We start from the raw sequence: 27,301 nt of genomic DNA on the forward strand, positions 1-27,301 counted from the left end.
GCAGAAGGCTGTCCCCCAGAGAGAAACGTTGGTCAGCTATTGAGAGGGAGGCCTTTGCTGTGGTTTGGGCTCTGAAGAAGTTGAGGACATACTTGTTTGGCACTCACTTCATTGTTCAGACAGACTATAAGCCCCTCTCATGGCTAAAACAAATGAAAAGTTAAAACCCCTAACTTTTAAGGTGGTCTATTTCCCTACAGGGGATGGACTATACAGTGGAGCATAGACCTTTTAAGAAGCTTCCTGTGTCCGTGGTGACGACGTCGACGTCCTCACAGCCCGCAGCCCCGGGGAATCTTCACTGCAGCCGGAAAACCTTCAGCGTCACTTTAGCTGCAGGTAAGTGTAACGGCGGTACTATGGGTCACAGACATTGTTGTCTATTATGTTTAATTTATCACCACTATTATTATAATTATTATCATATCTTGTAACATGTCACCTTTTCCTTTTGTAACGTATTGTTGTATTTTGTTTGCTTTTGACGCATGCACAATTGTCACTGTTGCCTCATGTAACGTAACGTTTGCTTTTGTAACATGCCCATTAGTAATTTTCTCCTGATCTAACATTACTGTTCCTATTGTGAAAAAAACAAATCACTCGTCATGAGCCGCGCTGTCCTCCTCTGAAGCTGCCCCCCCCCCCCTTCCCCCTCCCCTCTGTGTGATCTCTCCGGGGCTGAGGCTGGTTCGCGAGTTTCTGAAGCCTCTAGGTATGCTTAAAGTCCCCCTTAATGGACTCGGTGCCTTCTGCCTGTTCATAGCAAAACAGCGGCTTCCACGGCTTGGTGATATGTTGATCTTGATAAAATCACATCTAATGTTCACAAAAGATGTGTCACATCACTTCTTATGATATCATTGGGGTAAAATTTAAAGTGGCATCAGATGGTGGGATATTATATCGGCAGAGCTCACATGAATTTAAAGGACATGTCATCTCCTCTCAGGTCTGCTATTTCAATGACTGCAGTGAAATAACGTTACGTCTAGGGTACGACCAAATATTCTTATTTTGATCTAAGACAGCTGACAGGAATGTACTTTCTACCTGCTTGTGTGTGTCAACATCAGTGACTCTGCAAGCTGAATACTATAATAAAGGCATTGTTGATTTGGTCATTATTCAGTTATAAATCAAATATTTGTATACTTGTTGACCTGAAATAGCAGTTTACCATTAACCCGACCATTAAAGTGCGCAGTTCTTATATTTAATTTACTGTCTGTGAGCAGTCTTTTACTGTTTTTTTCCTGTTATGAACCTTCTGAGAGTTCAATAACTGAAAGCCATAATCCTGCTGTGTCAATTGTGTCATTGCCTTAAATTAGATACTTTTCAATAAAATATTTATTGCTGCTTATATGGTGCACTTGTGTCACTCAGGGCTGGACTGGCTATACCGGGAATTCAATACAATAGAAAAGCATTGAGTCTGGGTGGGACGGTGGTAGTAATGCCGGCTGTGAGTATCCTCTCTCTTTCTCCCTGCCTGTCTCACATGCCGTTGTAATAATGTTAGATCAAAACAGGAACTCTTATATGAGAAATGGGAGTGGTGTCACAGACATTACTTGCAGTAATAGTAGTGAGCTGCTGCTGTGTTATCTTGTCAAGGCTAGACCTTTTGGCTTTGCTAATGCTTGCTTTGGCTGGTTAGCGCTTCTATCCAAAGCTTCTGAAGTTATTGTTTTCCTCTTATTTCTGATAGGGGCTGTGTCACATTTTAGTTGTTTGTGAAAAGGTGCTTTTCTTCTCCCCGCAGTTTTTTTTTAACTAATAGGACTTCTCTCTTTTCTTTGTGACGTGCATTGTCCTTGATTGATGATGGGTGCACTTCGGTTGATCCTGTTTTAAGGTAGCTTTGTGCGTGCCCTTGAATATTTCATGGCTTAAAGTCGTGGCAGCTTTGCCTTGCATCCTTGTTTTTACTTTCAGCTAGCTGGAGATATTTAAGAAACTGCATTGGTTGAATTATATAACATATTAAGCTGTAACTGGGCAATGAAATACCAAACAAATGCAAAAAATTGGGATGTTTTGCTCTTTCTGGCCACACCTGACTTTACCCACTGGCCCAGTCTTCTGGTTATTCCCGCCCTCTGATTCTCCGCCCGCTCTACTAACCCCCCACCTGAAACCTGGCCCCTCCCCATCCCTCTCTACAGGCCTGACCATTGTATCTGAGCCTTTCAGATTGACAACTGCTCCACACCAAATAGCGCTGTCCAGATTAGCGCCTTCCATATGTGTTTCTACTCTGTATCCTTGTACTGTGTGCAGGCCGGGTCTGGTGGCGCAGTGGACTAATGCGTTCGAAGCGGGGGCCTGTGTTTTATCTCATGGTCACAGGTTCAAATCCTGGCGGGTTGTGCCTTTCATCCATCTAAGGTCGATAAAATGAGTTGGGTAGCAATAAACATCTGTTATTCAGCGCCAAGATACCTATGGGTGAACTTGTGCTTGTATATACTTGTGTGTGCATGCCATTTATTTCAAATCCCTATTGAGTGACACATTTAATGCATAAACCAATGTTTAAACAAAACATTACTTTGCTGTTGCTCACAGATCTATTGCGAAAAGTGGTGTTGGTCCATCGGTCGTGACGTGGTGTCTGTCCAGCGGTCGTGTGGCGTGTCGGTCCATCGGTCGTGTCGGTCCATCGGTCGTGGGACGGTGTCGGTCCATTGGTCATCCGGTGGAAATTCAGATTCCTGGTCCTTGTTACGTGTTGCATAGTAACAAACTAGCTGGAGAGCTCCGCAATGGCCTACAGTCCAGTTTCCAAGCCTTGCAAACGACCCAGATTGATACAGAGCGAACGCAGGACCTTCCAGGAAGCATGGGAAGAAGAGTACTTGTTTGTAGAATGTCCAAAAGAAAAAGCCACCTGTTTGCTTTGCAAAGAGAAAGTAAATGTTCTTAAGAGGTATAACCTGGAACGGCACTACAAAACGCGGCACTCTGGATACACTGCGAACTTCCCACTGAACTCAAACCTGCGTTCTGCAAAAGTGGCATTTTTGAAGCAAGCTCTTCTTTCCCAGCAGAAGATCTTCCTTTGCCAGATGAAGGAATCTGAGGCTGTAACAGAAGCGTCTTTCAAAATATGCTACTTGCTTGCCAAACATAAAAAAACATTCTCAGATGCAGAGCTGAGCAAGCAATGTTTCCTTTCAGCAGCCGAAATTTTATTTGACAACTACAGTAATAAAGGCAGTATTTTAAAGTAAATCAGTGCATTGCAGCTATCGGATTCCACGTCTGCACGCAGAATAGAAGCAATGGGACAAAACGTCCAGGAGCAGGTGATCAAAGCAGTGAGAGAGTCACCGTTCTTCAGCATTGCCATGGATGAGTCCACATACATAGGCGATGTGGCCCAGTTATTAGTTTGGCTGAGGTATCTGTACCAATCGCTTCATCCCAAAGAAGAGCTCCTGTGCCTTCTACCACTGCTAGGGCACACAAGAGAAGATGTACTGGACAGTATGTGCATTTACTTTAAAACAAATGACATACCACTGAACACTCTTGTCAGCATAACAACGGATGGAGCTCCTGCCATGGTAGGCCATGACAGAGGCTTCGTATCTATGCTTAAAAAGAAGCTCATAGGACAGACTGTGGTAGACTACCACTGCATTATTCACCAGGAAGTGTTGTGTGCAAAATTAAAGCATGGAGAACTGAATAATGTCCTAAAAGGTGCAGTGAAAATTGTTAATTTTATCCGTGCTAAAGCTCTGAACCATAGACTTTTTAAAACAATGCTGCAGGAATCTGAAGTGGAATATACCGACGTATTTATGCACACTGAGGTGCATTGGCTAAGCAAAGGGAAGGTTCTGGAGCGGTTCATCGCATTGCTTCCTGAACTCTTTGTGAACAGTAGAGGCCAATCATTCCCAGAACTAACGGATGTGAAATGGCTTGTTATGCTCCATTTACTTTCAGATATTTTCACACATTTTAATGCTCTCAATTTGACCCTAAAAGGTAAACAACAGCTTGTGTGCTCCCTCATGAATGGTATTTATGCTCTTGAAAGTAAGCTTGTGCTGTTCAAAGCACAACTGGATGATAGTGACTTCACCCACTTTACAAAACTGTGGGCTGTGATGCAGAGGTTTCCAGATGCACAAGAAATTCTTGCAAACCTCGACCTTGGTGCATGTCTTGAGGAAATTTCTGCGGAGATCCAACGGCGATTTTCGCAATTCAGAGCCCTCACCCCTCTGTTCAGGCTGGTTGAAAACCCCTGGATGGTGAGTGCATGAAATCTTGATGTTGTTGCCCTTATTGGCATGGAAAGGGCTCAAGCAGAACTAGAGTTCATTGACATGCTGCACAATTCAACCCTCGAAGCATCTTTTTGGGGGCAAGCACCAGAAGAATTCTGGAAAATTGTGCCCCCTGACAAGTTTCCTCTTCTTTTTACAGTGGCCCAGAAGGTACTATGTATGTTTGGGTCAACATATGCTTGCGAATGTTCATTTTCCACAATGGGGCTGTTGAAGAGCAAACTCAGAAATAAGCTCACAGACATACATCTGGAGCAGCTCTTAAGGCTTGCCGGTTCCAACTTGGTACCCGATTACAGAAAACTAATCGGTGACATGAAATGTAAAATAAGTTCGTAGTGTTTGTCTTTAACATACCTATTTTTGGGACTCTGAAGCCTTTGCTGCACTGGGCATGTGCTGAATATCCGGTTGCTGCAAATTGCCATGCAATCCCACTTAAGTGCTATTATCTGCTAATAAAAAAATTATTATAAACATGTGCTGCATGTAGTTACATCTCCTTTGGAAATACAGCATTGTCTAGTAATGTTTTGAAACGGCAGAGAATTTTCCCCCCTCTAGCCCCGCCCCCAATGACTCCGCCCCCAATAACCCCGCCCCCAATGACCCCGTCCCCACCGGTGCGGCCCTCGGCCACAAACCACATTTTAAATTCGGCCCCCGAGAGAAAGTTTGTGAGTATCCATGACCTAGGGCATAGGTACCCCAGAGGCCTCTCAGGGGCTTCAGCATGTATTATCCCACCCCTAGGAGACGATTTAAAATGACACAACAGGTCTGCTACAGCAGCATGTGTAAGGTGGTGTATGCACCCCTTCCTCAGATATAGGTTCCCTATATCTATCCATATCACTGCACATATAAACCTATCAGTCACCCCTATGGCAGGCCTCATCAATCCTGGAGGCAGGGTGCTGGGTTTTATGTGAGCGGGTGCCCATGCATGAGCAGAGCCCCTCTGCAGCCTTCAGAACCTTTATTCCGGGGTTGTTTGTGATGCAGCCAAACCATATACTCTTAAGTTCATTATAACCTCGCGGTAAATGCTAACTTTGGGATGGCTGCACGGAAACATGTCGTGTTTGGTGTCAAACACCTTGGAATCATAGGGAGGTATGATTCCACCCTACTAGAGGGAGAACCATGACTTCACCGGTACGCCCGGTACCAGCTTCACAGACCCTGGCATCACAAAATGGATGCTGCCAGCCACAGACACGAGTCTGCCCTCCTGCTGCTGGACGAAACTCCAGCAGGGGAGGCCTGGACAATAGGTTTCCTGTCACAGGGAGGTGTGACCACCTCCCAGACAGGTTTTAGTTTATTGGGGCTGGGTGGGAGCACTCCAAGAGTGCTTTGATGTCTGCACTGGGGGCACATTTGGTGTCCCTGTGCATAGTCCCGCTCAAACCAGATGCAGGGGCTACCAGCCCCTGCTCTGGCGCGAAACTGGACAAATGATATGGGTGTAGCCACCCCTCTGTCCTGACCCTCCCATAGGTGGGTCCCCAGAGTTTGTCCCACCCCTTCCTTGGGTATAAAGCAGGAACCCCTGACTAGAGGACTTTAGATTTACCTGGACGAAACTCTGCTACAGAATCCAAGAACTTCTACTACCTACAGAACATTGGATGACCGAAGAATCTCCCTTGGAGTAAAGCAGTTACTCCCCTGCAAGGCAGGCACCAAAGACGCATCTGTCCGGTTTGCAACTATGCAGCTCCTGAAGGACTCCGAAGACTTTGCAACACAGGAGGTGGGTTTCCAAGCTTCCCCGAGGCCGATCCGTGCTCTCAGCACTCCTGAGGTCCAAAGCCTTCATGGGGACCGTGCAACCTGAACCTCTGGACACCATGCACATTTGCAGCAGCATATGCTTCTTGGCGATCCCATAGGCTGTGCTTTAGGCTACTTGTAGTCCAGACCCTGAGCAGTGATTCCACAGAAGATTACTGGCCTACACTCCTCGAGTGACCCGTGGGCTGGTATTTAGTGATTCCTCTCGAGGTCCCTTCGCGATCCCTTGCCCGTCGACTTGTGGGTCCCTGAGAAGGGTACTTTGATTTTCAATGGGCTTACCTCGTTGCTACAGATGTGCCCTGACTCTCCATCGCTTGGGGAGTCCACAGGACCTTGCTGGTCCACACCGAAGCAGTTTTACTCTCACCGCGTGGGTTGCCGTTGCCAAGGCTTATTGGTCTCCAATCCGGACACTGACCCGCCAGCACTCGACATCCTTCGTGGGACAGCTCACCTGCAGACTGTGGCCATTGTCGACACTTCCTGGTCTCCGTGGCAGTGGAGTCAAGCTTCACCTCATCGCACCTGAAACACCCAACATGGGTGGGCATTCGTCTATCGTGCCCCTGGTCCCTGGCAACTGACCCAGACTCTGTCCCCTCTGCTTTCAGGTTCTTCACATCTTCGATTCAGGCTTGGATCACACCGGACACTTTTCCTTTCTACGGTAGCAGCACTTTGCAGCAACTGTCCATTTATGACATTGAAGATTCCTGACACCATTTGACACCTGTGCACCTGGCTTCCCTGGGTTAGGTAACACGAGTACTCCGGTGCTCACGTAGGTGCTGGCCTTAGAACCTTCTAAGTCTAAAAGGGTTTGCTCCAAGTCCTCTCCAAAGTGTCCTTAAACTCTAAAATTCCAACTGCCACTTTCCCATAGGATTGTACGGAGCTCGCGGCTGTGTTCTCACATTGTACGCGTCCCCCGTTGGTCCCCTGTGTCACTACCTTGGGTGGTTCCTTGGGGTACCAGCGATTCTACGTGCTCTAGGCACTGTGTCTAGTCAAGTCGTGGTTCTTATACCACTTTCTTTGTAAAAGATGTTTTTATTAATAAAAAACACAGAAAAGAAACACAGGCAACAATTCCGCACAACTTCCCTCGCAGGGGGACGCATATTAGGAGGGGAGGCCTGGACGCCAACCAAGCAAGCAGTGTAACAACCAGGTAAGGCAGTCCGCCATGCAGCTAGGAAGCACTCCAAACTAGGACCGCTATAGCAAGGAAAATGTCAATGACAGGGTTATGCCTCCGTCCCGCAACATGCCCCTGAGAAGATCAGATTATCGAGCCAAGCTCTGCATTTGGGAAAGATCCAGCATTCCCCTCCGCTGCCTGCCCTCGCCCAAACTAAACTCTGAAGAAAAAAAGAAAGCCCCCCGCCCCGCAACCTCCCCAACTCTCCCAGACCCACCCACCCTCCTCCCCAGTGGTGGCAGCTCACAGTCGTACGTGGGAGCAGCTCCAATCAACAATTACACCTGGAACAGGTGAAGGGCTCCAATCGAAGAGGGACACACCGCTGCCGGAAACCCCCTAGAGAGAAAGCGCACTAGAGGACCCCAGCGGAAACTGAAATTCTTAAAGGACCCCAGAAAGACATCAGCCATCCGTTCCATGCACAACAATTTCCACAACCTCGCATGCCACAAAGAAATCGCCGGGGCTTCCTTCTTTTTCCAAGCTGCCGCCAAAGTGATCTTAGCCGCCCCTATGTACAGCCAAAGAATCTTTTTATCCGCGCGTGTCTGGTGTTTGAGAAGGGGATCCCGGAGGCCCAGTAACACTGAAGCTACAGAATCCGCGATGGGATAGCCCAGGATCTCCTTAATATGGGACAGGATCTCCTGCCAGTAAGGGCGGATGACCGGGCAATCCCAACAAATATGGCGGAAGTCCCCCAAGAAGCCACAGCCCTTCCAACACCTGTCCGATGAGGTAGGAAAAATGCGGTGCAGTTTGGCGGGAGAGAGGTACCAGTCCATCATAGTCTTGAGGTGTGCCTCGCGCAGCTCCATGGAATGATTATGGCTGGTCAAGTCACGCCACAGATGAGCCCATTCTTCATCCGCCACAGCCCTCCCCAGGACGTCCTCCCAAAAACCCATATAGTGCGGCCGCGGCGAAAGAACGGTGGCCAAGAGATGGCCATATATAAAGGAGATGGTACCGCGCATCGTCGAGGCGTGGGAGAGGAAGGCCTCAAACGGGGTGGGCGGCCTAATTGCCGCCTCACGAACCGGTGGGGACAAAGCCCAGTGCAACAGTTGGGCGTGGCGGAACCGCTCTGTCTGAGGAACCCCATAATCCCGACCACAATTGGCAAAGGTGAGCGGGGCAGAGCCATGGAACAAATGCGTAAGGGCGAGACAGCCCCCGCTTCTCCATGCGTCAAACGGGCCCTCCTGGAGCGCCGGCGGGAAGGCCGGGTTGAAATGTATGGAAGTAAAAGGTGACGGGAACGTAGTCCAGCGCTCATCCCCGGAGACTGAATCCCAGACCTTAAGGGTGGTGGCGGTAGGCGTGCTGATGTACGCATTCTGGGGCCTGTCTCCCTTGGGTTTCCATACCAGGTCCCAGATCGTACGCCCCGCCACACTCCTGTCCATGTGGAGCCAGTGCTTCTCTGAGAGCGGCTGGGTCCACTCCACCAAGACCCGCAACTGCGCAGCTTTGTAGTAGAGGTGCAAGTCAGGGAGGCCCACCCCACCCTCTCCCCAAGGGCGTCGGAGAGTGGCAAAAGAAAATGTAGCTGGCCCCCCCTGCCATATGAATCGGAGCATTAGAGACTTTACGCGGCAAAAGAAATCAGTGTCCAAGACAATCGGGAGCGCCTGAAATAGGTATAAATGCTTGGGCAAGAGCGTCATTTTAATCGCATGTATCCTACCCAGCCAGGAGATGAATAACGGCTTCCAGCGGTCCAAATCAGCCCGTAACGCTGCCAGGAGAGGGGGGAAGTTGGCCGAATTATAGCGAGTGTGAGATTAAGGATGTAAGATTTGTCGTAATTCACCTTAAAACCCGCCACCGCTTCAAAACTCGCCAGTGCCATTTGCACGTGGGGGGAGAGATTGCGCCGGGTCCGCAAGCGAAAGCAGGACGTCGTCCGCGAACAAGGAGATCTTATGCTGTTCGCCCATAAAGGGTATGCCTCGGATGTCCGGGTGTTCCCGTATCGCCAGCGCCAACGGTTCAATACTCAGAGCGAACAGCAAGGGAGAGAGCGGACACCCCTGCCTCGTGCCCCGCGTGTGCGGGAAGAAAGGTGAGAAGTAGCCATTGACCGCGACACGTGAACGGGGCTCGTTATAGTTGGCCCGAAGCATGGTGAGGAATCTGTCCGAGAACCCAAACGCTTCCAAGGTACGGAAGAGGAACCGCCAGTCCACCCGATCAAACGCCTTCTCGGCATCCAGGCCTAGTAATATAGCCGGAATGTGAAAGCGGTTGGCCTTCTCGATGAGGTGAATCACCCTCCTAATGTTGTCATGGGTTTGGCGCCCCTTAATGAACCCCGATTGATCCGGGTGGACTAGCACTGGCATCAGATCCTGCAGGCGGGACGCAAGAATGGAAGAGTAGAGTTTGGCGTCGATATTGAGCAGGGCGATCGGCCTGTATGAGGAACAGACAGCGGGGTCCTTACCGGGCTTAGGGATGACTGAAATGACTGCCTCCGCCATAGAGGCCGAGGATACCCCCGACTCAGCCATTGCATTAAACAGATGGACTAAGAAGTCACTGATGTCAGCGGCAAAGGTTTGATAAAAGATGGCCGTAAATCCGTCCGCCCGTGGAGCCTTGTGAGGCTTCAGGGCCTTGATGGCCCCCAGCACCTCCTCCCCAGTGATGGGAGCGGAGAGCAGCTCATTCCAGGCCGCAGATACCTGAGGGAGCGGGAGAGCGCGCAGGTAGTCTCCTTGGGCAGCGGGATCCAGGGCGTCCCCCGCGTAGAGCGCCGCATAAAACTCGCCAAAGCGTGCAGCCTTGGCCGCATCGCAGTGGTTTAGCGCACCCGTTGCGTCTCGAATACCGCCAATGTAATCCCGTTCACGCTTACGACGCAGCTGGCGGGCTAAGTGTTTCCCTACTTTGTTCCCCTGGGCATAGGAGAGATGACGGAGCTTCAGGAGGGTAAACTCCGACCTATTGTTGTAGTGAGCCCGTAACTTGCCCCGGAGAGCCGTGAGAGGGCGCCACGTTTGTCTGGAGGGTTTATCCTTATGCGTACGCTCCAGCACCGCCAGTTCCGCCTCTAAAGCCTCGCGCTCCGTTCTCCGTAATCTATTAAGTGCCGCATTAATAGCTATGCAACTACCCCTCACGGATGCCTTAAAGGCGTCCCAGGTAGTGAAAACAGATGTGTCGTGCACCGGGTTAAGGTCAAAAAAGTCCCGAATCGCCACCTGGAGCTCCTTGCAAGAAGAATCGTCACGCACCAGGGAGGCCGGAAAGTACCACCTGCGCGGAACCTCCCCCACCGGCGCCCACTGTAGTCCCAGGGCAAACAGGCTATGGTCAGAGACAGAGAGGGGAAAAATCCGGGCCTCACTTACGGAGCCCCGGAGGGATTGGCTGTAAAAAAGATGGTCTAGGCGGGAGTACGATTGGTGGACATGAGAGAAGAAAGTGTAGTCCCGAGCGAGGGGGCGCAAGGAGCGCCACCCATCTAGCAACCCCAATTCCTCGATCCGCCGGCGCAACTCAGCAGAAAAGACACCAGTCTCAGCTCGACGGCAGTGGGAGCAGTCCAAGTCCGGATCCCAAACTAGATTGAAGTCCCCCATAACGAAGAGCGCCCCCTCTACAAAATCCTTGACCGTGCGCAGTAAGTTCAAGAGGAATCTATTTTGCCCCACGTTGGGAGCGTACAGCACAAGGAAGGAGCAAGTCCTCCCGCGGAGCACCCCCTTAACCAGGAGCCATCTACCCTCCTTGTCGCTTCAGACTCCCAAGGGCTGGAAGTGGAGAGTCGAGCGGAACAGCAGAGCCACTCCCCTATGTTTAGAGATCGCAGAAGACTTATATATAAGGGGGAACCGCTTATGCTTCAGCCGGCCTTCATCTCGCCGAGCCAGGTGGGTCTCCTGGAGACCCACCACATCCAGGTGATGGTCAAGGACATACTTCCAAACCTTTTGGCGCTTCTGAGGCAAATTCAACCCCTTCACATTCCAAGTGCCTAGGGTAACAGGCATGCTTCACGTCTCCCAACTCTCAGCTCTCTCAAGTCAGTCACAGCCCAAGCAGTGCTCCCGTCCCCGGGACCCAACCCAGCTAGAAAGGCCACATCAGAAGTGAGCCCACACCGCACCCCCGAACCACAGCTCGTCAACCACCGTACACCATCTCTCCGAAGGCGACCGTCAGCCCCCACACAGCCAGGGCAGCGACCCTTACAGTAGCACCTCTCTCCTCCTCCACCCACCCCAGGACCAGGGTCCCCTCTAAAGCAAGCGTCACTCCCTCCCTGCCAATCCCGGGTGACCCCCTCTACCCTCTCAGGTCTCCTCCCCAGAGCCCCCACTGGCCGCAGCCCACAAAGCCGTCCTCGCAGCCACTCCATGCTACCACCACTGGATCCTCCCCGCCCCACACCCACCCATCCACCTCGCCGCCCCCCCTCCCCATCCCCAGGATCCCCTTCCCAAAAACTCAACAAAACCCCATAAACATCAAACACAGGAGCTATCCGCCCCCACCTAAAGAAAGTCAAAAAGAGACAACATTGCAACCAAGAGGGCTGACGTTGAGACCCTCGGAGAGCGGGAGCGCAGGCAGTGGGGGCGTCCCACCCGCTCTCCAGACCAGGGTGTCTTCCCCCAAAGTACATAGTGTCCCCCGGCACCTGAACAGGAGGAAGGCGTCCCCCCGCCACCAAACAGCCTTCCCTTCACCATCAAGCCGCTGAAGAGCTGTCCCGCGGCGGTAACACCGTCACAGTCACTACGGAGGCCACAGCTCCATCTCTTTCCTGCTGACTGGCCACGGTGTTCGGCCCAGTCCGTGCCGCCAGTCGCCCAACTCTATGCCAGGAGGAAGAGCGCCGTCTTCGCCGTGACGGTGAACGCCCCCCCCGGCAGAATCCGCAGCATCAGCCAGCCCCAGGAGCTCCTTGGCAGCCTGCAATGATCGCACCTGGACCAGCCTGTTTTGCCACCTGAAAATGAGTCGGAAGGGATGACCCCAGGAGAAAGCCACTTCTTGAGCGCGCAGAAAGGTCGTCACAGGCCGGAAGTCGCGGCGCTTCTGCAGCGTAGAGGCTGCCAGATCTTGGAACAGCTGGGGACGGTGATTCCTGAATAACAGGTCAGCCACGGACCGCGCCTTCTTAAGAATACGTTCCTTGAGTTGGAAGTCATTGACGCAGACCAGAATGTCCGGAGGGGGGGCCCCAGAGCCCCTCGGTAGGCCCACTCTGTGGACCCTGTCCATCCTAACTTCGTGGAGGTCATCGTCACCCAGGATTTGCAAGAAGAGGGCCTCCACATACCCACGGAGATCTCCAGCCTCGCCATCCCATGGCACCGCTCGGATACGGATGTTGTTGCGCCGAGACCGGTTTTCCAGGGCTTCCGCATGGGCCTGGAGATCCAAGTTCTGCTCCGTTAGTCGGAGGACATCCTGTTGGAGCTGATGGACATCCCCCGCCAAACCAAGATCATGCTCTTCCAGCGTCGCCACGCGTTCACCAATGCCATCCACTTCTCGTCGTACGTCTCTGAGGTCCGCGGCAAGCTGGGAGCGGAGATTCGAGATGTCCTCCTTGATGGCGGAGAAGAGCTCCAACATGAAGGCCTTGGTGGCCGGCGCATCATCGTCCCTCCGCTGGGGGGAAGCGCTGGTACCCGGGGGCGTCGTCGGTGGCGCCCCCCTCAGGGGCCCCTCTTTGCCCGGTTTTTCCTTACGGGGCTTATTCGACATCTTGACCTGAGGCCCCCGCCGCTGTCCAGGCCAGTGGCTGCGCTGCACAAAAGTCCCGGCTCCGCAGGCCCCCGGTGGTAAGGCGGCCAGACAAGCGACGCCGTCTGTCACAGCCCAGGTGGGGAACGCGCGTCCCTCCGGTCGTGTGCAAGGCCACAGTGGCAGCGGCAGAGGCGTCCGGCCTCTCCCCTCCGTGAGCCGCAGCGGCCGCGCTGCCCCACACACGGCCCCAAAGAGACCTCGGGCCCAGCGAAAGTTCAACCTGGGGGGAGGGGGGGAATGAGGCAGGAACTCACCGACGGGCGCTAGTCCCAGCCCAAGCGATGGATCAGGGCCCAGTTCAGCGGCAATTACTCCTGCTCGGCCGGTGCATCAGCGTGTCAGGGCACTCCACGGGGCCGTGCGTAGCAAAAGTTCCCACCAAAGCACCAGCGCTGGCCCACCACAAGACCGATCACGTCCAGGCCCCCAGGGATCGATCCACACCGCAGCACAGGCTGCCCCCCTCGGCACGGGCGCCGCAGCTCCTCCGTCCAGCACCTCCGGTCAGCCCGAGCACGCCGGCCCCCAGGCGCTCCTCTCCAGAGCGGGGGTAGGGTCAAGGATAGGCCCCGCGTCGGACTCCCATGTAGGGGCACCACTCCGCGGCCACACAAATCCAGCCAGGAGCTCTTCGGGTGCCGCTCCTCCGAAGTCGTGGGTCCACTCGAGGTCCAGGCCTCCAGCCGCCAACGCGACACCCCCAGCTCACCTCCGCCGCGGCGCGGCACTCTGCTGTCCGTCCGGCCACCCGCAGGCCCGGCAATGCGCTCCGCACCGGGGGGATCGTCGGGACTTCGTCAGCGGGACCCGACCGCCGCTCTGCAGCCAGCAGCACTGTCCCCGCGGCGCCGCAGAAGGCTCCGCCCTAGCCGCGCCTTCACGCGAGGCGCCCGGCTTCAAATGCTCGGCCACGCTACAGGCCCCAAAGCTGCCGGGAGGGCTCTGCTCGGTCCATGGGACCGGCTCCGCTGGCAGATCGTCCCCAGAGCAGTCAGGGGGACAGTGCTAGCCTGAGGGCCCCCGACAGGGCAAGGGAAGGCTCTGGATCAAAGCTAATGCATTCACGGCGGCGGAGGGACTGAAAACACGTCTTACTCTGCCGCCATCTTGGACACGCCCCCCCATACCCCTTTCTTAATATATGGTTTGGTCTCCCCCTGGGGCCCATTGTATATTGTGCTATTTACTGTCGTTTTAGAACTGTATTATTGTGTGCCTTGCTCTCTAATCTCATAAAGAGGTTAGTAGAGAGTGTTTAGAAATAAATACATATATTTTATTATTATATATTGTGTGGTTCTCCTTTCATTTAGTCATTCAAGAGGTTATAATCTGGTAAACCAAGCTGCTTTACATTTCTTCGAGACTTAGCCTGAAGGCTGCTCTCCACAGCTACCACTAGGATCACTTTCAATATAGGTTGTCTTAAACCTAATCATCAATAAGGGTTGTTTGGACTGGTGCAAGGTGCCCACTACAACTATTGGACAGTATATACCAGGCCAACTTCTCACACTACCCCATATGAAAAACACAGAATGCTAACAATATGCTTGTGCATGGGGATAACACCACAAGTAGAAGACTGTACCACTTGGGGTACTGTCTTTGCTGCCATTTATACCAGGACTCATGGTATTCCGTCCTTAGCAGTGATACCGGATGTATTAAGACAAATACAGAACGAGTATGCTCTGAACTTAGGGATGAAGTTACTAGGTAACTATGCCAAGGTATCAGCCATAATTTTAGCTAATATTAAAGGGGAGGCAGCTTCAGTGGCTATCCGCCAACGCCTAAGGGAGTTCAGTCCTTTGGAACAAGAACACAAACTACCTAAAATAATTGAAACTGTATATGCAAAATTAGGCAGAGATAGTTTGGGTGGGAAGGCTTTAAAACCACAACTAATGGGCTGTTCTGAAAAGGACACTTCCAAGCAGACACCTGCTTCAACTAAAAAGAAGTGGGATAATAAAAAACAACAAACATTTAAAGGAAACAGATCTCCATCCCGTGGTACATCTCCTCCACAGGAGCCCTCCGAAAAGAGGTATAGCGTCAGGAATAGGGTTAATATTACGAAACCTGACAGATATCAGGATACTGATACACGTTCCTCTCATTCCTTTCAGGGTTCATCGAAAATTTCAGCAAGGGAAGGACGGTCAGAAAGACAAGAAGAGCGTACAAAGTCCAGAGACAAGCAGCACGCTCAAGATTACACTTCCAAAAAATAAGAGAAGCCAAAGCAAAAGCCACAGTTCAAAAAGAATAAGGTTGCAGGTCTAAAGATCAGATATGCCCAGAATTCTGAGGGCTCAACTACTGAACTGACGATGCTAGACAGTGCGGCAGAAATAACAATAGCTTGCCAGAACATGATGGAATTTCTGGTGATAGCCGACTTGAATAATTATATCACAGTAGAAACAACCAATACTAGGGTAAGTGTCCCACATAAAGTATATGAAATAACGCTCCAGATGGAGGGGGACAAAAGTAGAACAGTGAGAGGTCTCTTTTGGGAGCACCTTACGTTTGGCTATAACATTTTGTTAGCTGAACAAGATTGGCCGCCAGCATTCGTCATGGATTGCCATAAAGGAGAAACAGTAATTTTACCGGCATTCTCTGATCATATTCCCAGGCACTTGCAACACACATATGCGCAGGAGTGGGCGGTAGCACAGGCTCCAGTATTATACAAAAACCATGTTGGATGGGATGAGGATTCGACTCACCACATAATTCCTTTAAAAATTACTCCAACTGCACAGAGGCAGTATCCAATAAAGCAAGAAGCTATAAAACAGGTCAGGGAGATCTTAGATCAACGCGAATACTAAGGGGTGATCACAAATTGCACCTCATCAATAAACATTTCTTTGTTTCCGGTCATGAAACCTGAGTATGCATATTTTCTAGTTTTAGATTACAGACATTTAAACACTTGCACTAAGACATTTGCAGTTCAAAATGCACACAGTGCCGCATTAATGAATAACATTGTGCAGAAAAAATACAAAACACTAGATATCTCAAATGGATTTTTCTGCCAAAATATAGCACCTGAAAGCAGGTATCTAACAGCATTCTCAGGGCTAGGGTTCCAGCGGCAATTTCGTCGACTCCCCCCGGGGTATAAGAACAGCCCGGGGTTGTTTTCGGCCAGAGTAACTGAATTACTTCAAAAATTAGATGAAGAGGCATTGTCCTATGTGGATGATATTTATCTGACGGACGATGACCTAGAAGAACACTTGAACAGAGTGAATACCATAATTTTGGGATTTGCATCTGAGGGATACAAATTCAACTTAAAAAAATCAAAAATTGCCACCTCAGTGTCCTGTTTTTAGGATATGAGCTTTCAAGTGAAGGAAAAAGCCTGGCAGCCAATTTTTGGGAAAAATGTGCGCTGCTTCAACCTCCAAAATCATTAAAAAATGTACAATCAATCTTGCGATTCCTCAATTTTGGTAGAACATACATTTTAGATTACGCAGAAAGAGTAAAACCTTTCTACAACTTAATAAAACCTGATTTTTCAGTAAGACAATGGATACAGGAACACACAGATACACTTCGTTCTTTACAAGCAAACATGATAGCTTCCAAACACTTACAGACCCGCGTAAACGTATGCAACCTGGTGATCTGTATAGTTGCGGGTCAATCTGGGTACACCTATCTGACATATAATGAAGGTGAAACAGTACCAATTGCATACAAATCACATTTGTACACACATGCTGAGATGCCCTTCATATCCACAGAAAAGATTCTGACAGCAGTACAGACTGCTGTAGTGAGAGAAAGAGCACTGGCTCAGGGGAAACGAATAATAGTAGTGACTCCAGTTCCAGCCTTAGAGGCTGCAACAAAAGCGAGCGTTCCTAACGCTAAAGCTTTACATCCGAGATGGATACAACGGCTAATTCTCTCACTGCAACAGATGTAGAATATGGGTACGACCCAAATTTAAAGACACAAGCATTCCTGCAATACGAACAAGAATATCCTCTACCTAATGAAATAATGCTTCTAGACCAGTATGAATATACAATTTACACTGACGGATCTGCTCAACCGGCCATAGGGAGTAAGCAACAATATAGCGCGGCATGTGCAATCCTTAAAGGTCACATGCGGGATGGAAAGTTCCATCCAAGTTGCACTAAAACGCAATCTCTATGAGACTGCACGGCAAGTTGGCAGAATTAAAAGCACCGATACTGGCACTAGTAAATATGGATCGAGAATTCCCCACGCGAATTGTGTGCGATTTCTTTTACTGTGTGCAGTCATATAATTAATACCTGCAATACTGGGTTCAAAACGGGTACAAAGACGCAAAAGGTGGCACAATTAAGCATAAAATGCTATGCGAACAAGTAGTGGAGTTAAAAACCGAACTACCGAGGTCTCACGTGATACATACACTGAATTCATTGGCTGATGAAGCCGCAAAGGGGGCTGTACGCACGGCTTCCATAGCTGCAATCATTCGTTCTAAAACGAAAAGAGACGGTGAGATTATGGTGACTGTCATTGCTTCACGCAAGAACAGAGGTGCAGTACCAAAACGATTTCCACTCAAGTACTCCTACAAGTTAGATGCCAATAACATTCCATTTGCTCAGATTCCTGGAGTGGGGGATAGAATAATTTCAAACATGGATCGTAGGTTAGGATTAATTCTAGCAGCACACAAGGGTATAGGTTCTGCACATGCAGGAGTTACGGTGACTGTTTCCTTATTAAAATAACGCTATTGGTGGCCTGGATTAAAAAAGCAGACTAAAGCCTATGGGGCATATTCTCAAGGACGTATTGCTGAGTTAGCGGCACTTTATCGCAGCCAAAGTGAGGATAAATTTATCGCCGAGTTAGCGGCTCTGTATCGCAGCCACAGTGGCGATAAATTTATCGCCCCATTCACAAGCTGGTGCTAACAGCCGATATCACCAGTTTTCCTGCGATAGCAGCCACAAAAAATATCGCCACAAATGACACCGGCAACTAACGCTAATGATATGCAGCATAGGCGTTCCCGTGCAATAAGCCGCAACAACACCACTTCGCAACATTCTCAACGACCAGCCAGATCGGCGATAAGATCCCAAAACATGAGATAAGGCACGTTAGCAGCAGGGATTTAACACCTGCTCTTATCTGGTGTTAAGTTGGACGACAACCTGCACCATAAAAGGGAGCCCAGCCCAGTGCCACACCTGAAGAACAACAGATGCCATGGAGCTACTGATCATGCAGCACGGAGCCCCAAGAGCGCCACAACGCCCACTGCCACGACTCCCATGCCCACCACCACCCCGGAGGCCTCCCACCCCCCCCGGACTACCACAGAGGCAGCACAGACAAAGACAGCGGACCTTCAGAAAACGCACCAGCCTCACAGACTGTAAGTAACAACTGAACACACCACACAACTCAATTCCACCGACATACAACTCACAACTCTGGGAATGCACACGTTACAAAATCACTTACAACATGACAACCAACATGCCCACATACCAGACACGACAACACAACTTACTGTGGCATCCTGGGCTAGCCAAGTACACAAGCCATCAACAGCATGGCACCTCAGCCACACAATAGCAGAATGTGGGGAGAGGTGGGAACCAGGCATGTGCGAAGGAGGCAAGTGACCCATGAATGTGAATGTACACAATGCCAAGTGTGGCGTGGATGTGCAGGACAGACTTCAGTATGCAGACCACAGACATTTCCATGTCGACATGGTGTTTGGAGTGTACTGGACAGTGGACGCAACCATATTACCTCAGCCAGTGGGGAAGATCGTGGACATGTCGCTTTTTACGTCCCTCCCTGTAAGCGTGAGCGGAGTGGGCTGGCCCGGCGTACGCCAGGCCAGCGTAGTGGTGTGAATAAAAAGCCCATTGCCCTGGGCGTGGTTCTCTTCTGGAATGGCCAATGTGTCTGCAGGGTGGCACCTCTCACCCCGCCATGAGGCCGACGCCGTGAGCGGTGGTGCCTGCAATCCTCTGAGCCTGCTGCACCCCAGGCTGCTGTCCCCAGACCCGTCTTGCCCGCCCCTGTGCACCAAGGCCTCACTGCTCACCTGCCAACACCGACATGTGTCAAAGAGGGCCCACCACGTGCCGTTGCAAGCTCCAAGACCGAGGCCCGCGTCCTTGGCAGCCTCCTCTGACCATCGCTGGCCTACGCAACACAGGTCCCCAGCACTCCTTTCTCGTTGGTGTACTCCACCGCTGCCTCCGGCCTACACTGCGGTCTAGTAGGTCACACATTTGGAACTGACTCTTGATTTGATGATGGCCTAGTCCATATGTCAATGGGACGTTTTATATCACTGTACTCCCTTCGATGTGGTGCCACCAACTCTGTGCATAGCATTCCAACAACACGTGTCTGTGGTCCCTTGCTGACTACTGCCTTCGGCCTACACTGCGGTCCAGCACCGCAGAGTTATCTGTGTACTGCCTACACTGCGGTCCACCCGGCCTCACACAAATCCAATCCAGTCCGGACCAGGCAGGACACGGCATCATCGCACACGCTCAGCTCTGGTGGCTCTACCTCCGTCAACCACAAACCATCGCCACATGCCATTCCAACGCCGTGTATGAGACTTCCAGGAGGAGCTGGCTGAACAGCGCTTGGCACGCGATGACCGCTGCCTCTTGCCTACACTGCGGTCAAGTAGGTCACACATTTGGAACGGAGTCTTGATTTTTTAATGGCAGAGTTCATATCATTGTACGCAAGGAGAGGAGTAAGAGGAAGATGCAGTTCAGTCCGGAGGAAAAAAGGATCATCGTTATGGAGGTGATCGAACACTACCAACAACTGCTCTGGTGCCACTAACTCTGCATCGCAAGCCAATGACACGTGGCTGTGGGCCCCTGCTGACTGCTGCCTCCGGCCTACACTGCGGTCAAGTAGGTCACACATTTGGAACTGAGCCTTTATTTTTTGATGGCAGAGTTTATAACATTGTACAGGCCTCATCGCAGACTGCATCCCCTTTCAGCCACTAACTCTGTGCCCCAAAATTCATGGACACTCTCTGGTTGAACTTTGGTGGTGTCTGAGTCTATGGCTTGGGGGTTGTCTTCATCATCATGTAGCTGATACTGAATTGGTGTTGAAAATGAGTCTGTAGCATTCATCTCCTCCATATTCCCTGTTTCTGCTTGGTTCTGCCTTCTGCATCATGCCCTGGAAGAACACCTTCCACTGTTCCCCGAAACCCTCCGCAACATTCACATTGGACATCAATGAGGACCCGCTCAGCTCTCGTGGCCCTACCTCAGTGAACCGCAAGTCACTGTCCCGTGGCGGTGTGCCTGTGCCGGCCACAGTGCATCCGGGGCCACTAACTCTGTTCAGCTCAAGTCATGGACCCTGTCTGATTGAATATTGAATGGCCTCTGAGTTGATGGCCTGGGGGTCATCAACGCCATGTGTCTGTGGCCCTGCACTGACCGCTGCCTCCGACCTCAACTGCGGTCCACCAGGGCTCACACATCAAATCGAGTCCTGACCTGCCCGGATGACGCATCACCGCTGGCTGCACACGCCACCACCGCCAGGACCACTTCCAACCAACAACTGCCCGAGTCAAATGAGTTTTACAGCCAGACTATCAGAGTTGCTCACACCTGTCGTGGTTGCCATCATCAGCTTGATACCCTGCTCAGCTCTTCAGGTGCCACTAACTCAGTGAACCACAACTCATGGACCCTTTCTGATTGAGTTTTGTGCTGTGGACAGCTCATGCAACAATGTCACCTCAGGCAGTGGGGAAGACCTGGGACAATGATGTGGAAGATGAGGCAGGTGTAACACACCCCACTGCCGCTGCAGCAGGAATATCTCGAAGGGACACAATCCTAGATCTGGTGCCCCGACCGCAGTGCACTGCAACTCACGGACCCTTCTGATTGAATATTGGGTGACCTCTGCACTTGCTCCGGCTACCACCATGATGTTTTGCAGTTGTTTGTGTTATGTTGGTGTTTTCTGTTTCCGCTTTAATAGTGATCACTGTTCCAGCTGTTGCCAGCACCAACCACTCCCTGAGGGCTGGCTCACACTCACCCCACACCCATCCAGCAAAGGTGTCACTGGTCAGGTGACCCTGGTAATAAAAAGTGGCGGGGCGCACGTGCCCATAGCCAGTTCAACTAACTATCAAAGTGTGTCCGTGTGCTCATTACGTATGCATGATGGCCCCGGGCCCTACCACATCACATTGTGCTGTGTACAGCGGACGCAAACATGTCACCTCAGGCAGTGGGTAAGACCTTGGACATGTAGCTTTGTCGTCCCCCCTTTTACACGTAAGAGGAGTGGACTGGGCGGCGTACGCAAGTCCAGCGTAGGGGTGTGAATGATTATCCCGGGGCTCTGGGCATGGTTCAGTACTGGAAATGTGCAAATGCGTGTGTCTCTGTCGCAGTGTGGGTGTCGCAGTGCGGGGAGTGTAAGTGGTCCCTGATGGGAATTAGACAGCCACGTATGTAATCTAGTTCAGCTGCCAGGAGGTCGCACCCCACCCATACCTGTTCAGCCACCTCCTTCAGGCAGTCTAACATCTGGCCTTGGAATGCGATGTGTGCTTGGGTGAGGTGCTGGGAGCCAGCCGTGGTGGTGGCTGCTTCCTGCTGTGTAGTCCGTGCAGGGGGTGGGGTCTCCTCGATGCAGCTGGGCTGCCCTGCTCCTGGAGGTGGGTTGCCTAAGATGTCCATGAGCTGTTGTAGGGCGTCGGTGTCGCAGGTGTGGAGGTCTTCTTCATCATCACTGAATATTATTATTATTATTATTATTATTATCACTGATGAGTTGTCTGGTCTGCTCTGCAGGAGGTGTTGATTGTCCCTCTGCAATGTGAAGAGGAGATGCATTTTACCATTGTGTTGACATGTATGTTGACGCATTGTTCAAGTTTACATACAGACTGCATGACAATGTACATTGTAACTGTTTGGGAGGAGCTGGCAATTTGATGTGGAACAGTGGACATTTGAACTACATCACGGATGTGAGGTTGTACACGTACATTTTCATCTCACAGTTTCCTGCTATGCCAGATGTGATTGGCCAGTTTCTACGCAAAAGCGGAACCAGTTGTGTCCTCAGTTCTGTAGTGAAAGTGTTGCACTTTGCACCACATTGTCGTCAATGTTGATGTGCTGTTATTGCTATGTGTGTGTGCTGTATTGTGGGAGAGTCGCCCCTGCATCTGTGTTTTTGATGCCCCTTATCCCTTTGAGGCGGTGTGCCATTTACTTCTGTGCTTCCACAGTGCTGAGATGTTGCAGACTTGGCTAATTTTGGCTCTTGTTAGTATTTTGTACTCTTGGGCATGGTTTATCTGCAGATGTGTTTTTGTCGTCAGGGGTTGTTTGTGCACGTGGATGTGTCAGAGTGTGACCTGCTCCTTTCCGGATGTGTTCCACACTCAGCCACCTCAGTGTCGTAGCGTGCACCAGGTCATGATAATTGGACTGCAGCCATGCTATTTGTCATGCAGTGTCACTTGCATTGTCAGTGTGGCTCACAGACTTGCAGCTTTGCTGGTTTTCACACGTGTGCATGAGTTGGTTGTGAGATTGGTGCTGTGTGGGGAGGGGCCCCTTTGTGCCCATAGTGGACGGGGTCCTACTTGCTGTTTGTATGTGTGCTGCAGTGTGCCAAGGGGATCAGGGACATGATCCAGAGTCATTGTGGGTGTGCAGTGTGCTCTACTCACTTGTGCATGTGTGCCATTGTGCCCATCTCCCCCTGTGCCCTCAGTCCCTGGTTGGTACTCACCCGGTTGATATTGTACTCATCCTGTTGATATTGTGTCAGGTCATGTTGAGCAGTGTCCGGATCCCCAACTATTGGCACCATATCCTGACTGATGACTGTTGCCACCATTTTCTCCATGTCATCCAGCTCCTGGTGTGTCGTTGGACCCCTACCTCCAATCTGCGTTGCTGCTTTCATGTTGGCATCAAGTTTCTTTTTGGTTTTGCCCTTCACATCATTCCAGCACCTCTTGACCTCTTCCATTGTCCTTCTCAATGCTGCAGCTGCATTCACATGGTCCAAGATGGTCTGCCATATTTGCGTCTTTGTTGCCAATGACACATTGGAGGTGACGAAGAGTTGTTGGTAGTGTTTTATCACCTCCATAACGATGATCCTGTTTTCCTGTGGACTGAACCGCGTCTTCCTCTTCTCCTTGGCCTTCCCCGACCCCGATGTTCCTTGCTGGTCGTCTGTGGGGCTTGTGGGGTTCACGCTGTCCTCTGCACTCGGTCCGGGTGCGTCCATGGTGCTACGCAGTTACATTTTTTTATGATGTTTTTTTCTCTGCTTCTATAGTGCATTTTCCCGCATGACGCTTGGGAATTGCAGGCCTGTTGCTGGTTATTGCTGATTTTTGTATCGCGATTTGGAACATCGCAACTTTTTTCACGTTCGTATTTCGCATTTTTTCGGTGTTGCGTTAATTTCAACGCGTTATCGTGAGACTATCGCATGGTGCCGCCAGGTTAAGAATACAATGTTAACACAGCGTTATTTTCCCGCGATAGACTGCGATGTGGAAAGTTGCGTTAAGCTAATTTTGCGATAATTATCGCACGTTCTTGAGAATATACCCCTATGTCTTGAAATGCGACATCTGCCAGCAGATGAAAGGTTCCACCATAACACGTCCTGCGCAGACACCGTTGTTAATATCTGACAAACCGCTAGCGTGTTTTTACTTGGACCACTGCGGCCCCTTAAAAAGAGATGGGGCTTACAGATATATCATGGTTGCAGTGGATTCCTGCTCAAGATTCCTTTGGGTGTGGCCCCAGTGCTCGGCTGACGCTCGAACTGTTATAAAAGATTTGCGAGTCTTCATAGGGACATACGCAATTGGCCATTACATTCTGACCAGGGCCCTGCGTTTAGCTCTCGGGCTTACAAGGAGGCCATGCGAGGATTGGGTGTAGCATTGCGGTACTCCTCTTCGTACCATCCCGAAGGGAAATTCGGTTATGGAGAGGAAAAACGAGACTTAAAGCAGTCTTTAACAGCTAGAGTATTAGGCACAGGTGAGAGCTGGGTAAAACATTGTTATGGAGTGCAGCAGGCTCTGAACAATATGCCAAGAAGTTCTCTAGGGGGGGTCACTCCATATGAGGTCCTATTTGGGACAAGAATGTGGGTACCCATACTTGATTGTGAAGGCGCAGTGGCGGATGAAAAACCTTTTGACATCCATGATCGTTTGGCTGTTTTACAGGATCTAAATGAATCCAGGACACAACAAAGTAATGTCCACCTGAAGCAGACCGCCACTGAGGAAGTCAAATCAGTCATGGCAAGACCTGTCTGGATCCCAATAATCGTGGATCTGTTCAGAGAGAAAATAGTGGACAAGAAAGAATGTGGGCCATCCTACAGAAAACCCGAACAGGTCCTAGCAGTGAAAGGAACAAGAACTGTACTTCTACCGCCTCTTGCCGGAAAAAAAGAGAAAAGATTTGTCTCAATTGACCTAATCAAACCACACTATGTGGCCGATACTGAGTAGTTGGCCACGTGGACTCCAAAGTAGCAGACTCCCTCCTCTCGCTACAATTCAAGAGGTTCAAATGGCAAGACTCATCAAGTTTGAAGAGTCCCCTGTACAGAGTGAAGGACTATGCAATAATGCTATGGAACTAGTTCCCCTTGAACATGACATTCGAATTCAGAATCAAAATGAAACACAAATTGCAATTCGACCAAATACAGATGTCTACATCAACATGCCTCAACAAGAGCAAACTACGATTTCTACAAATCCTGATGCAATACCAACAATTAATCGAACTGCTTCTGGCTACTTCATAAACTTTGATACATTTTGTTTGGATCCAAGTGAACATGAAACGATGCCAGCCCAAAAATCACGCAAGCAGCAAGTTAAAGACTTCCTGAACTCTCTAAAAAAGACTTACCTGGTATCACCATGGGTAGAACTATGGGTAATTTCCGGGATACTTTTCTTTCTTTTCTATTTAGGCTTAGTGATAGTTTTTAGCATGCTTGTTAATGGAAAATACCTTCAACAAAGCTCTGAAGCCCAAAAGGTAAAATTAATTTTGAAACCACATCAATCATCTCATCAAGAACAAAGAGACTTGTCATCAGTGAATATTACAGCAGGTCCTATGCCTGATGGTATAGTTTGGGACAAGGTTGATTTCGATATATTTGGCCTGAAAGAAATTTTAAAAATTCCTCACTTACTTAAAATATTGTTGAGTGATATCATTACCTCAAGTACATTTTCAGATGATTGGGACTTTGAGAACTGTAAATAACATGTTGTCTGATTCAGAAAAATCTGCTGCATTTTCTAATAGTGAAACATTGGAAAGCACATCAGATTACGAATCTATGTATTGTTTTCAACATTATGGTCATCACTTTTTGCATAAATCTGCAAATCCTAGAAATGTGTTCACATACCATCAGTGGGAACATTGTCCAACACCTCCAAAAGGCAGTTCAAAAACATTTGCGCAAAAGTTTCCATATTTTTCAGGGTTTAATATGTCTGACCTAGCCTCATATTATTATAAGGTTCCATCAACATCAGCACAGAAAAATATGTTAACAAACACCAAACAGATGTACTCTGCATGCTTTATTCCCCAGTTGTCTAAACAAGGTTACGACTTATGGAAAGACACCATAGACTTAAAATCAGTCTGGAGTACTAGAGATTGGCAAGTTCAGGGAACGAAAGCTTTGTTTAGAGCATGCCTTATCCCTCAACAGATCATGTTTTTGAATGAGACAGTGCAACAGACGTCTTGCCTTGGACTAGCCAAGAACAAAGACTTGAACACACCTAGGCAGCCAAACCATCACTGACTGAGGGTAATGAAACATCACAAGAAGAGGTTACATTAGATGAGATCATACAATACAATAGATCAGACCCCGATTGAAAGAAATGGTTGATTTGGCCCACAGACACCAATAGTTGTCAGGCGAGATTCATGGGTGAAACCGAAGGGTTTTCTATCTATAGCCAGATCCGCACTATGTACAGAGAGAACATCCAGGGGTAGTGACATCCTACAGTGTTGGGAAGTTGTGCCTTGATTGGCTAAAAACCTCAATACTCACAGAGGTGAAACAACACTTATCCTTACTGTCACAGGATGTGGATCTTAGAGATGTTTTACTAGGTCCCAGGAAGCCACGTCAAAAATGTTTCATATATGCTGGTGTTAGAAATGAGGGGGCTCTGGTTGGCGCAGGTAAGTACCGGCGACAAGCAGGGACCCTTTACTTCTAGTCAGGGCGAAGGATGGCTCTTTAGAATAACCCCTGCTCACCCTCTAGGTGCGTGGCGCAAGCAATCAAGGCTAAACTTCAGGGCGTACACAGTTAAGCATTTGCAATCATACACACAGCAAATACATTGCATCCACCACAAACGGACAGCAGGCAGGTTTTATATAAAAATAAGGCTTTTGTATATATCTTTTATGCAGACTTATTACACGACCCAGTAACGTTGGAAAGGCTGGGCCACGATATCTAATACGGTGCAAAGTTCTCTAGTGCGGGGCAACAAGGTGAACTGTCTTGGCGCGCTTCGCGCTGGTGCGCCGACCTGGTGGAACATGTAGGACGACAGGGAAAACAAACGTTGCGGACCCTGGATCCGATGCGAGCTCACGGTCGACTTCGTGTGTCACAGTACCTTGTTTCTTTTGTAAAGGCGGGTGCGGGGCGTCGAGCGGCTCTTCAGAAGGGCGAGGCGGCGTCCAGGGCTCCCAAGCTTTACGGGGGGATCTGGTCCTTCAGGCTTACAGGGGGAGTGGTGTGTCCAGGTGGGCAGGTGAGCAGAGCGGGGCAGCCGGGTACGTTTTCCACGTCCGGGCCGTCCGAGGCTTGTGGAATGCTCATAGCACAGATTCCGGCGGGAGGGGTGAAGGTGCACTGCGGGCCTCCAGCGGGCGAGGTGACGGGGGCAGCCCAGCACAGCGTAGAGAGAGCGGCTCGGATCGAGCGAGGCTCTTCTCAAGGCAGGAGCGGCCAAGCAGCCTGGTCACGGATCAAGGAGGGGCTGAAGAGCACCAGAGTCACTGCTCCGGCGAGGGAAGGAACGCCACAGTCCAGCAGTAGGCGGGTGAAGGTCAGGATGAACCCA

At 50.2% G+C, this 27,301-nt stretch overlaps 1 long non-coding RNA gene across 1 annotated transcript in view; it reads left to right on the forward strand.

The window, feature by feature from the left end:
* Nucleotides 1–211: 211 nt before the first annotated feature.
* Nucleotides 212–27,301, forward strand: part of LOC146870927 (uncharacterized) — an 88,472-nt gene continuing 61,382 nt past the window's right edge. Inside the window, exon 1 of the long non-coding RNA XR_014979834.1 lies at nucleotides 212–339. This is a non-coding gene — a long non-coding RNA (uncharacterized LOC146870927). The remainder of the gene's footprint in view (nucleotides 340–27,301) is intronic.

Source organism: Triturus cristatus, chromosome 1_1 (genome assembly GCF_964204655.1).
Source record: "Triturus cristatus chromosome 1_1, aTriCri1.1, whole genome shotgun sequence".
Lineage (NCBI taxonomy): Eukaryota > Metazoa > Chordata > Amphibia > Caudata > Salamandridae > Triturus > Triturus cristatus.